Here is a 13,648-nt window from a genome sequence, read left to right on the forward strand (position 1 = left end):
GGCTTTTGACAATGTCCAAAGTCTTTTCATGATAAAAATGCTCAAGAAAATAGGCTTAGAAGGAACATTCCTTAAGCTGATGGAGGATATCTACAGCAAACCCACACAGCCAGTATCATAGTGAATGGAGTAAAACTGAATGCATTCCTACTCAAGTCTGGAACCAGACAAAGAAGCCCACTGTCTCCATTGCTATTTAACATAGTGTTGGAAGTCCTAGCCGTTGCAATCAGGCAAGAGAAGGAGATCAAAGGAATCCAAATAGAGCAGAAGAGGTCAAACTCTCCCTCTTTGCAGATAAGGTCAAACTCTTCCTCTTTGCAGATGACATGATCTTATATCTGGAAAACATCAGGAACTCAACTTCAAAGCTCTTAGAAGTGATCAATGCCAGGGTGCTCCCCTGGGGTAGGGTCTGTCAAGACCTGTGGATCAGGTGGCAACTGACTGAAGAAATATAAAGTTACCAAAAAAAATGAGAAAGAAGGAAACAAGACACACAGAATAGAATTTTCAGAGGTGGGAACTGAGGGTACCACCACCCTCGTGTGGGGTTCTAATGGTGGTCCGAAGTGTCAGTTCCACTCAGCTTTTATTGAAGGCTATTTGCTCATTAGCCTAAAGGGTAAGCTGAAGAAGGGAACAAAGATGTGAGCAGTTTCTTTGAGTGAACACATTAGCTCCTATTGTTTGTATAATCATTAACTTTAAGGGTTTGAGTAGTCTTGAAAAATCTGGAACCTGAGTCTTGTGTGAGAACAGCCTCTTGTCTGAAGTCACACATGCATATTTTAGGGGGGTGTTAATAAAGCTAGTTCACTGTGGAGTAAAATGACACTGGTGTCAATCTCCTCTGAAGAATCGGAAGGAGAGAAGAATTATCCTCTCATCACCACCACAGAGGGTCTTCCTCTGCAATAAGGGATATAAGCCCTCCTACCTATATTTCAGGGCTCGAGATGTTATCTTGATCTCTGCCTCAATCTAATACAAATCTCCACAATGGGCATTTGCTTTGACTGTTTATTGGGTGGAAATGGCCTAGTTAATGTATCTTGCTACAGCATCTTCTGTGGCCATTATTTTCTCCAGTGTTTACAGATCCAGCAAGGGTGTTTGAAAGCTGTATCCTTAATAGGCCAAAGTTGTAGGAAAGGTAGGAAACTAGTTCAGATAAAATATTTAGGCTCAGTACCTGTGGCTCAAGTGGCTAGGGCACCAGCCACATACACCTCAGCTGGCGGGTTTGAACCCAGCCTGCTCAGCCCAAACAACAATGACAGCTGCACCGAAAGAATAGCCCAGTGTTGTGGTGGGCACCTGTTGTCCCAGCTACTTGGCAAGTGGAGGCAGGACAATTTCTTGAGCTCAGGAGTTGGAGGTTGCTGTGAGCTGTGATGCCACGGCATGCTACCCAGGGTAAAAGCTTGAGGCTCTGTCTCCAAAAAAATAAATAAATAAATAACAATAGCTGGTTTAAAGGCAAATTAACTGACTTTTCTTTGTTCTGATTCACTAATCTTTCTTTTTTTTTTTTTTTTTAGAGACAGAGTCTCACTTTATCACCCTTGGTAGAGTGCCATAGCATCAAAGCTCACAGCAATCTCCAGCTGTTGGGCTTAGGCAATTCCCTTGCCTCAGCCTCCCCAGTAGCTGGGACTACAGGCACCCACCACAACACCTGGCTATTTTTTTGTTGCAGTTTGGCCAGGGCTGTGTTTGAACCCTTCACTCTCAGTATATGGAGCCAGCAACCTAATCACTGAACCAAAGGCACTGCCCTCACTAAGTTTACTTTTTAATTTTTCCCTTTTTCTGGGGGTGTTTTCTCTTGCCAAGAATGAGGTCTTCAGTCCCCATTCTTCCAACAGATCAAGGAATATAGCAGCATCTCAGGTTACAAAATCAATACCCACAAATCAGTAGCCTTCATATATGCCAACAATGTCAAGCCAAGAACAAAATCAAAGACTCTATTCCTTTTACAATGGCACCAAAGATGATGAAATATCTGAGAATATATCTTTAAAAAGACGTGAAAGATCTCTATAAAGAGAATTATCAAACTATGAGACAGGAAATAGCAGAAAACGTCAACAAATGGAAGAACATATCATGCTCATGGCTGGGAAGAAGTAACATCACTAAAATGTCCATACTACCCTAAATTTAATGCAATCCCCATCAAAGCAACACTGTCATACTTTAAAGATCTTGAAAAAATAGTACTTTTATTTATACACAACTAGAAAAAAACTCAATAGAAAATACAGTTCTTAGAAATAAAAACGAATCTGTAGGTATCATGTTGCCAGACTTCAGGCTATATAACAAAGGTATTGTGATCAAAACTGCATAGTACGGGCACAAAAATAAAGATACAGGTCTATGGAATTGGATATAGAAACTAGAGATGAATCCAGCCACATATCATCATTTAATATTTGATAAGCCTAACAGAAATGTGCAATGGGGAAAAGAATCCTTATTTAATAAATGGTGCTGAGTATACAGGTTATCCGCATGCAGAAGACTGCAACTGGACCCACACCTCTCACCACTGATAAAAATTGATTGTTGTTGGATAAAAGATTTTTTTAAGGGTGACTATTTAAACTAAAAACAATAATATACAAATTGTCTTACTCATTTGATTGAAAGGGCTATGCAATTCAACATACTGACAAAGGAAGCAACATAATCACATAGATAATACCTCTGCTAATTGCTTTTAACCTTACTTCTTCCTTAAAAGACCTGCATATTTAGCTATTCAATTTTCTAGACTGCATGATGGCTTTGAGGCTGGCCTACCATAAGTGACTGAAAGAAAGTCACGTTGGTAAGCTGACACTGGCTTGTGTATTTTTAAAAACGGAGAGAAAGTGGCAAATTGTGCCACATGGAGGGGGGTGGAGACAAGACGGCTGACTGAAGCCAGCTTTCCACAGAGGCTCCCATCCACAAGGAGAGTTGAAGGACAGAAATTTAGCAAGTAACCTGGTGGATTAGAGCTGCAAGAAGAGAGAAGGTTGAAGAACATACATCAACCCTGCTGAGGTGAGCTGCAACCCCAAGGATACAAACAAAAGTACAAAATCCAACACAAAGTGGATGAGAGTCCCCTCCCCCATGAGAATAGCTGGGAGTGCCCCACAAACAAATTAGCAGAGTTCAAAGGTCCTCTCACTACACTCCATGGGACTGACCCTCTAAAAACAGGACCTACCTCCCCTACTAGGGTGCCACGGCCTTCTCCTGCCAGGCATAAAACTGTATATATTCTCTACCTGCAATTCTGACCTCCCAGCACTCCCTGAGGTCTGGAGGCCTGTCCCCCAGGAGTCCAGATTCTTGGGTGATTTCTCGAGGGGTGTGGACAGGGCCTAGACTGCAGCTAGTCAGTGCTGATTCTGTGGCATGGGAGTGAGGAGAGGACAGTCGGCTGAGAGGAAATCACACCGGAACAGCAGTGCCCTGAGGGTCACTCCCAGATATTCTGAAGCCATACCCCCTGTCTCCCTGGGCAACCAGTGTAGGCCGGGCATCTTATCAGGTGGCAACCACCGCGGAACAGACCTGGGATGGAAACTCAGGTCCGTGAGTAAAGGGTTTGCCTGAGGTGGTACCAGCCTGGGTGGAACTCAGGGACTAGAAAACGGACATGCACAGCCAGGAAATTCCCAGGGCAGGGCTGACTCAGAGGACTGCTTTACTGAGCCTAAGATGCACCTGGCCCTCCAAGGATCGTCAGCCTATAGACAAAGGAAGGCAGGAGGCTAGAACTGACAGCTAACAGAATACAAACCTGCAAGAGCAAAACAGGGCCTGAGGCACAGGCTCTGGGAACTCATAACACCTTCTCTTCTGCAGTGGAATTTAGCAGCGACAGAAACAAATTCCCACAAAGTTGTTCTGTTCTGTCAGTAATATCAATCAGGGGTGGGGCTGGAACTGAGTGAACATCCCCCAGCCTCCATCAAGTGCCCAAGGTTGTTGGCCTTACCTCCCCCTGCTGGACAGAGGCAGAGTGCAGCGGCCTGGCTGAGCAGATATAGATTTCCTTGTGATTCAGGCAGGTTCAAACCCCTGGAGTATCTGTTCACTAGAGGCAACTGGGTCACAGCCCTCTAGAGCTACAGTGACTGGGTATGACAGAGGTGCAAGGTGGGGAAGGAGGCATCAACCTTCCCAGACTAATCTATTTTCTGGGTGGATCCTCCTGAATTTACAGAGCACTGGAGCAAGTCATATCTGAGTTGTCACCAGAACCCTGAGATGCAGTTGCCACAGACCTTTTAAACTCTCCCACCTGAGACAGGTAATGACTGAGACAAATGATTTGGACATTTTGAACTGAGCCAGTCGCCTGAGGAATATTCAAGTGGTGCCCTGGGTGTGCGGTTTTAGGACGGTTTGATTTTCCTTTTCCAATTGTTGCCTGTGGGGAGCGGTGTGACTAAATTGCTGGTATTTCTCCATAGCTGAGACTTCAACCCAGAGTAACTCCTTCACTAGGGTTGAACAGAGACCAGGTAAAAACAAGACAGAACCACTTAGCCTCACCACACCAAACAGGTCCCCAGTTTCTCAGGCCATAGCACTGTACAGGTCATCGACAAAGCTCCAGGGGAAAAATCAAATGGTGTAAAATAATCAAAGGGTGGAATCAGCGGAAAAATTCTGGTAACAAGAATAACCAGAATAGATCAACCACCCCAAGAACAGATATGGCAGATGTAACTGAAGATCCCATTCATAAACAGCTGGCTGTAATATCAGAAATCAAATACAGAATTTGGATTGAAAACAAGATTAATAGAATGGTGGAAAATTTGGAATTAGAAATTTGAGGAGCAATTCAAAAGTTGGAATTAGAAATTCGAGGAGAAATTCAAAAGTTGTCTCAAAAATTTAACGAATTTAAAGACAAAACCACCAAAGATTTTGACATACTGAAGCAAGAAGTTGCAGCCCTCAACCATCTGAAAAATACAGTAGAATCCCTCTGTAATAGAGTGGAGCAAGGAAAAGAAAGGCTTTCTGATATTGAAGACAAAGTCTTTGAATGCTCCCAAACACTCAAAGAGGAAGAGAAATGGAGAGCAAAAATGCATCATTCTCTCCAAGAGCTCTGGGATAATTCAAAGAAGGCTAATAGCCACCTCATTGGAATCCCTGAAGTGATCAAGTGGCCTCGCAAGAGAATTTTCCAGACATGCCAAGAGATTCTGAAATTCAGATAGCAGACAGTTTCAGAACCCCAGAATGACTCAATCCGAATAAACATCCCCCAAGCATATTATAATTAACTTCACTAAAGTTAATATGAAGGAGAAAATTCTCAAAGCAGCCAGACGCAAGAAATCCATTACCTACAAAGGGAAGAATATTAGAATGACTGCAGATCTCTCTGCTGAAACTTTTCAAGCTAGAAGAGGGTGGTCATCGACATTTAATCTCCTAAAGCAAAATAACTTTCAACCCCAGACCCGGTATCCAGCTAAGCAGAGTTTCATTTATGATGGAGAAATTAAATACTTTAATGACATTCATATGTTGAAGAAATTTGCCATAACCAAATCAGCTCTTCAGAATATTCTCAAACACATCCTCCACAACGACCAGCCAAATCCTCTACCACAAAAGTAAACTCACTCAGAAACTTTTGATCAAATTCCAACTTCCACAGTGGCAAAAGGACTAAAAATGTCCACTGGACTTTTGAAAAACTCGATACTCAAAATTTTACCAGACTTATCAGTATTATTCATTAATGTGAATGGCTTAAACTGTCCTCTAAGGAGCCACAGATTAGGTAACTGGATACAAAAACTCAGGAGATATTTGCTGCATACAAGAGTCACATCTTACCTTAAAAGATAATATAGACTCAGGGTGAAAGGATGGTCATCCAAAGTTCAGGCAAATGGTAATCAGAAAAAAAGCAGGTGTTGCAAACTATTTCCAGACAGTAGAGTTTAAACCAACAAAAGTAAGGAAGGATAAGAATGGTCACTTCATATTTGTTAAGGGTAATACTCAATATGATGAGATTTCAATTATTAATGTTTATGCACTCAACCAGAATGCACCTCAATTTATAAGAGAAATTCTAACAGACATGAGCAACTTTATTTCCTCCAGCTCCATAATAGTCAGAGATTTCAACACTCATTTGGCAGTGTTGGATAGATCCTCCAATAAGAAGCTGAGCAAACAAATTTTAGATTTATACCTAACCATCCAACGTTTGGATTTAGCAGACATCTACAGAACATTTCATCCCAAGAAAACTGAATACACATACTTCTCATCAGCCCATGGAACATATTCCAAAATTGATCACATCTTAGGTCACAAGTCTAACCTCAGTAAATTAAAAGGAATAGAAATTATTCCTTGCATCTTCTCGGACCACCATGGAATAAAAGTTGAACTCAGTAACAACAGGAATCTGCATATTCATACAAAATCATGGAAGTTAAATAACCTTGTGCTGAATGATAGCTGGGTCAGAGATGAGATTAAGAAGGAAATTGCCAAATTTTCGGAACAAAACCACAATGAAGACACAAATTATAAGAACCGCAGGGATACCGCAAAGGCAGTCCTAAGAGGGAAATTTATAGCACTACAAGCCTTCCTCAAGAGAACAGAAAGAGACAAAGTTAATAACTTAATAGAACATCTCAAGGAACTGGAAAAGGGAAAACATTCCAACCCAAAACCCAGTAGAAAAAAAAAATAAGCAAAATTGGAGCAGAATTAAATGAAATTGAAAACAAAAGAATTATACAGCAGATCAATAAATCAAAAAGTTGGTTTTTTGAAAAGGTCAATAAAATAGATAAAACGTTGGCTAACCTAACCAGGAAAAAAAAAGTAAAATCTCTAATCTCATCAATCAGAAATGACAAAGATGAAATAACAGACTCCTCAGAAATTCAAAAAATAGCTGAAAATGTTAACAAATGGAAAAACATACCATGCTCGTGGCTGGGAAGAATCAACATTGTTAAAATTTCCATACTACCCAAAGCAATATACAATTTTAATGCAATCCCTATTAAAGCTCCACTGTCATACTTTGAAGATCTGGAAAAAATAATACTTCACGTTATATGGAATCAGAAAAAACCTCGAATAACAAAGACATTACTCAGAAATAAAAACAAAGCAAGAGGAACCACGCCACCAGACCTCAGACTATTCTATAAATCGATAGTGATCAAAACAGCATGATACTGGCACAAAAACAGAGAAGTAGATATCTGGAACAGAATAGAGAACCAAGAGATGAATCCAGCTACTTACCGTTATTTGATCTTTGACAAGCCAATTAACAACATTCAGTGGGGAATAGATTCCCTATTTAACAAATGGTGCTGGGTGAACTGGCTGGCAACCTGTAGAAGACTGAAACTGGACCCACACCTTTCACCATTAACTAAGATAGACTCTCACTGGATAAAATATTTGAACTTAAGACATGAAACTTTAGTTTCATGAGTGCAGGGAAAAACCTTGAAGAAATCCGTCTGGGAGAGTATTTTATGAGGAGGACCCCCCCCCAGGCAATTGAAGCAGCTTCCAGTATACATCAAACTAAAAAGCCTCTGCACAGCCAAGAACACAGTAAGTAAAGCAAGCAAACAGCCCTCAGAATGGGAGAAGATATTTGCAGGGTATGTCTCCGACAAAGGTTTAATAACCAGAATCCACAGAGAACTCAAACGTACAAGCAAGAAAAGAACAAGTGATCCCATCACAGGCTGGGCAAGGGACTTGAAGAGAAACTTCTCTGAAGAAGACAGGCTCATGGCCTACAGGCATATGAAAAAATGCTCATCATATGTAATCATCTGAGAAATGCAAATCAAAACTACTTTGAGATATCATCTAACTCCAGTAAGATTAGCCCATATCGCAAAATCCCAAGACCAGAGATGTTGGTGTGGATGTGGAGAAAAGGGAACACTTCTACACTGCTGGTGGAAATGCAAATTAATACATTCCTTTTGGAAAGATGTTTGGAGAACACTTAGAGATCTAAAAATAGATCTGCCATTCAATCCTATAATTCCTCTACTAGGTATATACCCAGAAGACCCAAAATCACATTATAACAAATATATTTGTACCAGAATGTTTATTGCAGCCCAATTCATAATTGGTAAGCCATGGAAAAAGCCCAAGTCTCCATCGATCCATGAATGGATTAATAAATTGTGGTATATGTACACCATGGAATATTATGCATTCTTAACAAAAGATGGAGATTTTTACCTCTTTCATGTTTACATGGATGGAGCTGGAACATATTCTTCTTAGTAAACTATCTCAAGAATGGAAGAAAAAGTATCCAATGTACTCAGCCCCATTATGAAACTAATTTATGGCTTTCACATGAAAGCTATAACCCAGATATAACCTACGAATACGGGGAAGGAGGAGAGGGTGGGGAGGGAGGAGGGAGAAAGGGCAGAGGGAGGGTGATTGGTGGGATTACACCTGTGGTGCACCTTACAAGGGTACATGTGAAACTTTGTAAGTGTTGAATATAGATGTCTTAACACATAAATAGGAGGGTGCCAGGAGGGCTGTGTTGACCAGTGTGATGAAAATGTGTCAAACGGTCTATAGAACAAGTGTATGGTACCGCATGATCTCATTAATGTACACAGCTATGATTTAATAATTAAAAAAAAAAGAAAAAAATGTGCCGCATGTACTTACAGAATCCAAAGGATCATTCTGAGTAAATGTGAAAGAAATAACTGATCCTTGAGTAAATACAATCTCTTGGCTGACTTAAAACTAGGAGAGTGAGTCTGTGAGCACTAACAATGCCACATAGAAATGCCTACACACGTGATTTTTTAGTACTCAGTTTAGTAGACCATATCTTGCCTGAATTTGTTCATTATTTACAAAATATTCCCTTATGGCCTCTGAAATTTACCCATTTTAGTTTGGCTGTTAGCTGTTTCTTTCCATATGCTAGCCAATACTGCAGTTATATCTAATATTAAAATACTCTTACACATGAATTACAAATATTAATAATGTAACTCTGCATGTATAAATATCTCAATATTTCTAGTAGAAATAAAGCATTCAGAATGTACATAAAAGTGGGGTTTTTTTCGTAGGGCTGGTATTTTGTTTTAATTATTGTTGTTTCAAAAGTGCTCTGTACATAGCAAAGCTCCAAACTGTAAAAACAGTAGCACCAAAACTTACTCAAAGCCAAAATGTAGAGCTCTTGAGGTCAGCTTGTGTCAGGTGCGGGTACATGGCCATTGTTGTCAATTTAACAAAGATATCCTTACTGGATGCATCAGTAGTATTGCAAGTGAAGGCTTGTGGTGGAGGCATTTTGTGTTTCCTGCAGAAATCAGTAGGTGAAATACTATATTCTTGCTTAACTTCATGTAGGTCTGACTTTGCAGCTACAATTAAGCAGGGTATTCTGCTGTCCATAAAGTGTTGCTTAAAAAACCTGGCACAGTATTCAAAGGATTTGGGATTACTGACATCATATACCAGGCACACAACATCACAAATGATCTCAGCCTCAGTTAGAAATTCCAATTATGAGATATCATGCAACAACAAGTATTTCTCTTGTCCATATACATAAACAGTGTTAATTGCATAGTAGGATTTATGATCATCATGAATTTTCTTCTGCCTCATTAAGTTTCTTCCAAGAAGAGCCTGAAGAACTCCACTTTTCCCACAGTTTTTCATTCCAATTAAGTTACATCTGAACACCCTTCTTTTTTTTTTATTAGTATTAGATCATAGCTGTGTACATTAATGCAATCATTTGGCACCATGCACTGGTTTTATAAACAGTTTGGCACATTTTCATCACACTGGTTAACATAGCATTTCTGGCATTTTCTTAGTAATTATGTTAAGACAATCACATTCTGCATTCACTAAGTTTCACATGTACCCTTGTAAAAAGGAAGAGAAATGGAGAGCAAAACAGATCATTCCCTCAGAGAGCTTTGGGATAATTCAAAGAAGGGTAATATCCACCTCATTGGAATCCCTGAAAGTGATGAAGTGGCCTTGCAAGGCACAGAGATCCTTCTCCATGAAATGATGAAAGAGAATTTTCCAGACATGCCAAGACATTCTGAAACTTGGATAGCAGACGGTTTCAGAATCCCAGCACAACTCAATCCAAATAAGACATCCCCCAGGCATATTATAATTAACTTCACTAGTGTAAATATGGAAAAGATTAACACACTTCTTCGAGTCTGTTTTTTTCTTTAGGTCGACCTTTTTATCTCTTGTTACTGTAATGGATAAAGCTTGAGACTCTTGTTCAGTCAATATTGAATAGCCTAGGTAGCCCAAATACTACAGGCATGGCTGTACATCTAAATAGGTCGTGAGGATCCACAGGGAAAGGAATCCCTGGTATGTTATCCAGCTTCTTTCCTTGGTACAAACTGTGTTACTCACATCTGGCCCCCAAGGTATATAAGGGAAAACTTTGAATAAATTTTTAAGCTCATCAGGTGACAAAGCATAGTTTCTATCCAAATCATGCTTGTCAAAGGTGCTCTGGAGAAACAAATATGCATGATGATTTAATTCAGTAGGGCAATCAGGATGTATTTTTAGCAGGGGCTATAAACATTCAGGCATTAAATTCAGATTATCATCCTAACTGAATTATCGAAGCACAGTCCAAGTAGTTCTGTGTCTCCTTCTCTGGATAAAAAGTGTGTGTAAAAAGAGAAAACCTTTCAGTGTCAATCCACTGTCAGCCACACCGTCACTTATATGCTTCCTTACTACATTCTTGACATCTTCCAAAGCTTGAGGAGCTAATGAAGTGTTGAAACAAATTCTCTGAAAGAAGTTGAGGTTGAGCTCAGCATCATTGAGGGTACCATCACTATCTTGGTCAGATATTTTAAATATACGAATAAGGGCTTTTATACAAGCTGGTTTCATCTCCTTCTCCTCTGGGAAATACAGGGGTCCGTAGGAAGAAGAACAGCTTTCTGTGCATGATAAAAGAGCTCTGATATGTTCTTCAGGTTTTTTGCTGAAAACTCCACGCAGGTTTCTATTTCTGTATACTGGATCATAATAGGAAGGATGGTCTCCGTACTACTATATTCCACCAGATCAGATTTTTTCCCAACTAACATTAAAGGCAGCCTGCTGCTATCTTTGTCTATTCTCTCATTTATGAGAGGAATTCATCAACTTGACACCTTATCAATAGAATGCTTATTGTTGACAGCATACACTATGCAAATGTCATTAGCCTGTGATATTTCTTGATGAAGTTGTTCATGACTTTGTTCTGCTTCTGAGTAATCTACAATATGTGTTGGAACTCTCTCAGGGGTGACATCAGCTGGAATGGTGATTTCTTCAGCTCAAGGAGGAACCTCTTCTGGGAATTCTTCACTGACCAGAGACATAATCAGTGATGTCTTCCCAACTCTAGGTTCTGGCACCAGCAGGATCCGCAGGTCTTTCTTCATGTGTGCTGCCCACACGCTTGGAGTGGAATCCTTTCACCGGGTGCACCCACTCCACACTGCTGGTCTCCCCACACTACTGGCACCACCTGCCAGCCTCTTCAGCAGCCCAGGCCCACCACATGGCCTCCTCAGTTACTTCAGAGCACCGGAGCAGGGACAGCCCAGCGGGAATGGATAAAAGATTTAAATTTAATACACAAATAAAAATTCTAGAAGAGTGTGGGGAAAACCTTTATGAAGAAGACCACCTACACACCCACCCACCCACACCCAGCAATTGCAGGAACACCAAAAATAAATAACTGGGACTTGATCAAGCTAAAGAGCTTTTGCACAGCTAAGAGTACCACAGAGCAAACAGATAGCCCTCAGAATGGGAGAAGATTTTTGCATGCTACAAATCTGACTAAGGCCTGATAACTAGAATCTACAGAGAACTCAAAATGAACAATAAGAAAAGTGCAAACAACCAGCTCTATATGCAGGCAAGAGATGTGAATAGAAACCTCTCTGAGCATAACAGACAAATAACCAACAAACACATGAAAAAATGCTCATTGTCTTTAATCGTCAGAGAAATGCTAATCAAAACCACTCTATTATATCACCTAACCCCAGCGAGATTAGCCCATGTCACAAAGTCACAAAACACCAGATGCTGGTGTAGATGTGGAAAGAAGGAAATACTGCTCATGGGCCTGCAAACTAATACAGCCCCTTAGGAGAGAAGTATGGAGAATCCTCAAAGATCTAAAAGTAGACCTTCTATTTGACCCTACAATCCCAATACTAGGTATCTACCCAGAAGAACAAAAATCATTTTACCACAAAGACATTTACACTAGCATGTTTATTGCAGCTCAATTCATAATAGCCAAGTCGTGGAAGCAACCTAAGTGCCCATCAACCCATGAATGATCAACAAACTGTGGTATATGTACACCATGGAATGTTATTGAGCCATGAGAAAAGATGGAGACTTTACATCTTTTACATTTACCTGGATGGAGTTGAAATACATTCTTCTTAGTACAGTATCGCAAGAATAGAAAAATAAATATACAATGTATTCCATACTAATATGAAATAAATATATAAACAATTGCATGTTCCTAAGAACAATAAAACACTATTATAGTCCAGTTCAGGGGTAGAGGGAAGTTGGAGGGGGGAGGATGTATGGTGGAAGGAGGGAGGGCATCTGGTGGGATCTCACCTAATGTGCACATTGTGAGGGTACATAACACACCACCTGGGTGATGGGCTCTTCTACAAATGGAACTTTATCCTGGAAGTGACAACAATGTAACCTAAATATTGTACCCTCATATTAATTTGAATAAAATTAAAAAAAAAAGAAATCTTAACAAAACATCAATAAACCAAAGTTAGCAACCCAATAAATGTTGCCATAACCATGCAACATTCATCCTTAGGAGCCAAAGATGGTTCAAAAAATACAAATCATTAGATTTGATATCACATATTAACAGATGGGAAAAAAATGAGGATTCACCTCAATTGATGTGGGAAAAGCAACAGAAGAAATGCAATTCTTTTCATGATAAAAATGTTCAACAGACTAGGTACAGGAGGAATTTACCTTGACACAGCAATGGCCATAAATGAAAAGCCCAGCACTAATGTCAGTCAGTCTTGAAATACTGAAAGTATTAAATCTAAAATCAGGAGTACGGTGATGTAGTCCACGCTTCCAAATTCTACTCAAGATAGTTATGGAAGTCCTAACCAGAACAATTAAACAAGAAAGAAAAAAGTCACCTAGCTTGGAAAGTAAAAGTTAAGATCAAACTAATTGCAGATTGATAAACATGCAAAACACAAGACTACACTTGAAACTATTTCAAAATTCAGTTGTTCACATACCCAGAACAGGATCTCAGGAGACAGGACCCCCATGGAGGTTTCAGAGCCCACTTAGGCAAACAGGGCCATAGGCCCAGGAGGACCATGGGGCTTGAACCTGATGACCCAGCTCATTCCTTAACTCCCTCTCCTCAGGGACCCAGGCTCACAGGGAGCGAGGCCGGGTGTCCTCTCACCTCCTTCGGGGGCAGCTCTCCCAGTCTCAGTGGCCTCCCGGGTCTTTCCGTTGGACT

At 40.2% G+C, this 13,648-nt stretch overlaps 2 pseudogenes; one reads left to right on the forward strand and one right to left on the reverse strand.

The window, feature by feature from the left end:
- The window catches only part of LOC128588807 (tolloid-like protein 1), a 506,486-nt pseudogene that overhangs the window by 173,255 nt on the left and 319,583 nt on the right, over positions 1–13,648 (forward strand).
- LOC128588460 (mitochondrial Rho GTPase 1-like) lies at positions 9,175–11,531 on the reverse strand (annotated as a pseudogene).

The sequence above is a fragment of the Nycticebus coucang genome, chromosome 6 (genome assembly GCF_027406575.1).
Source record: "Nycticebus coucang isolate mNycCou1 chromosome 6, mNycCou1.pri, whole genome shotgun sequence".
Taxonomy (NCBI): domain Eukaryota; kingdom Metazoa; phylum Chordata; class Mammalia; order Primates; family Lorisidae; genus Nycticebus; species Nycticebus coucang.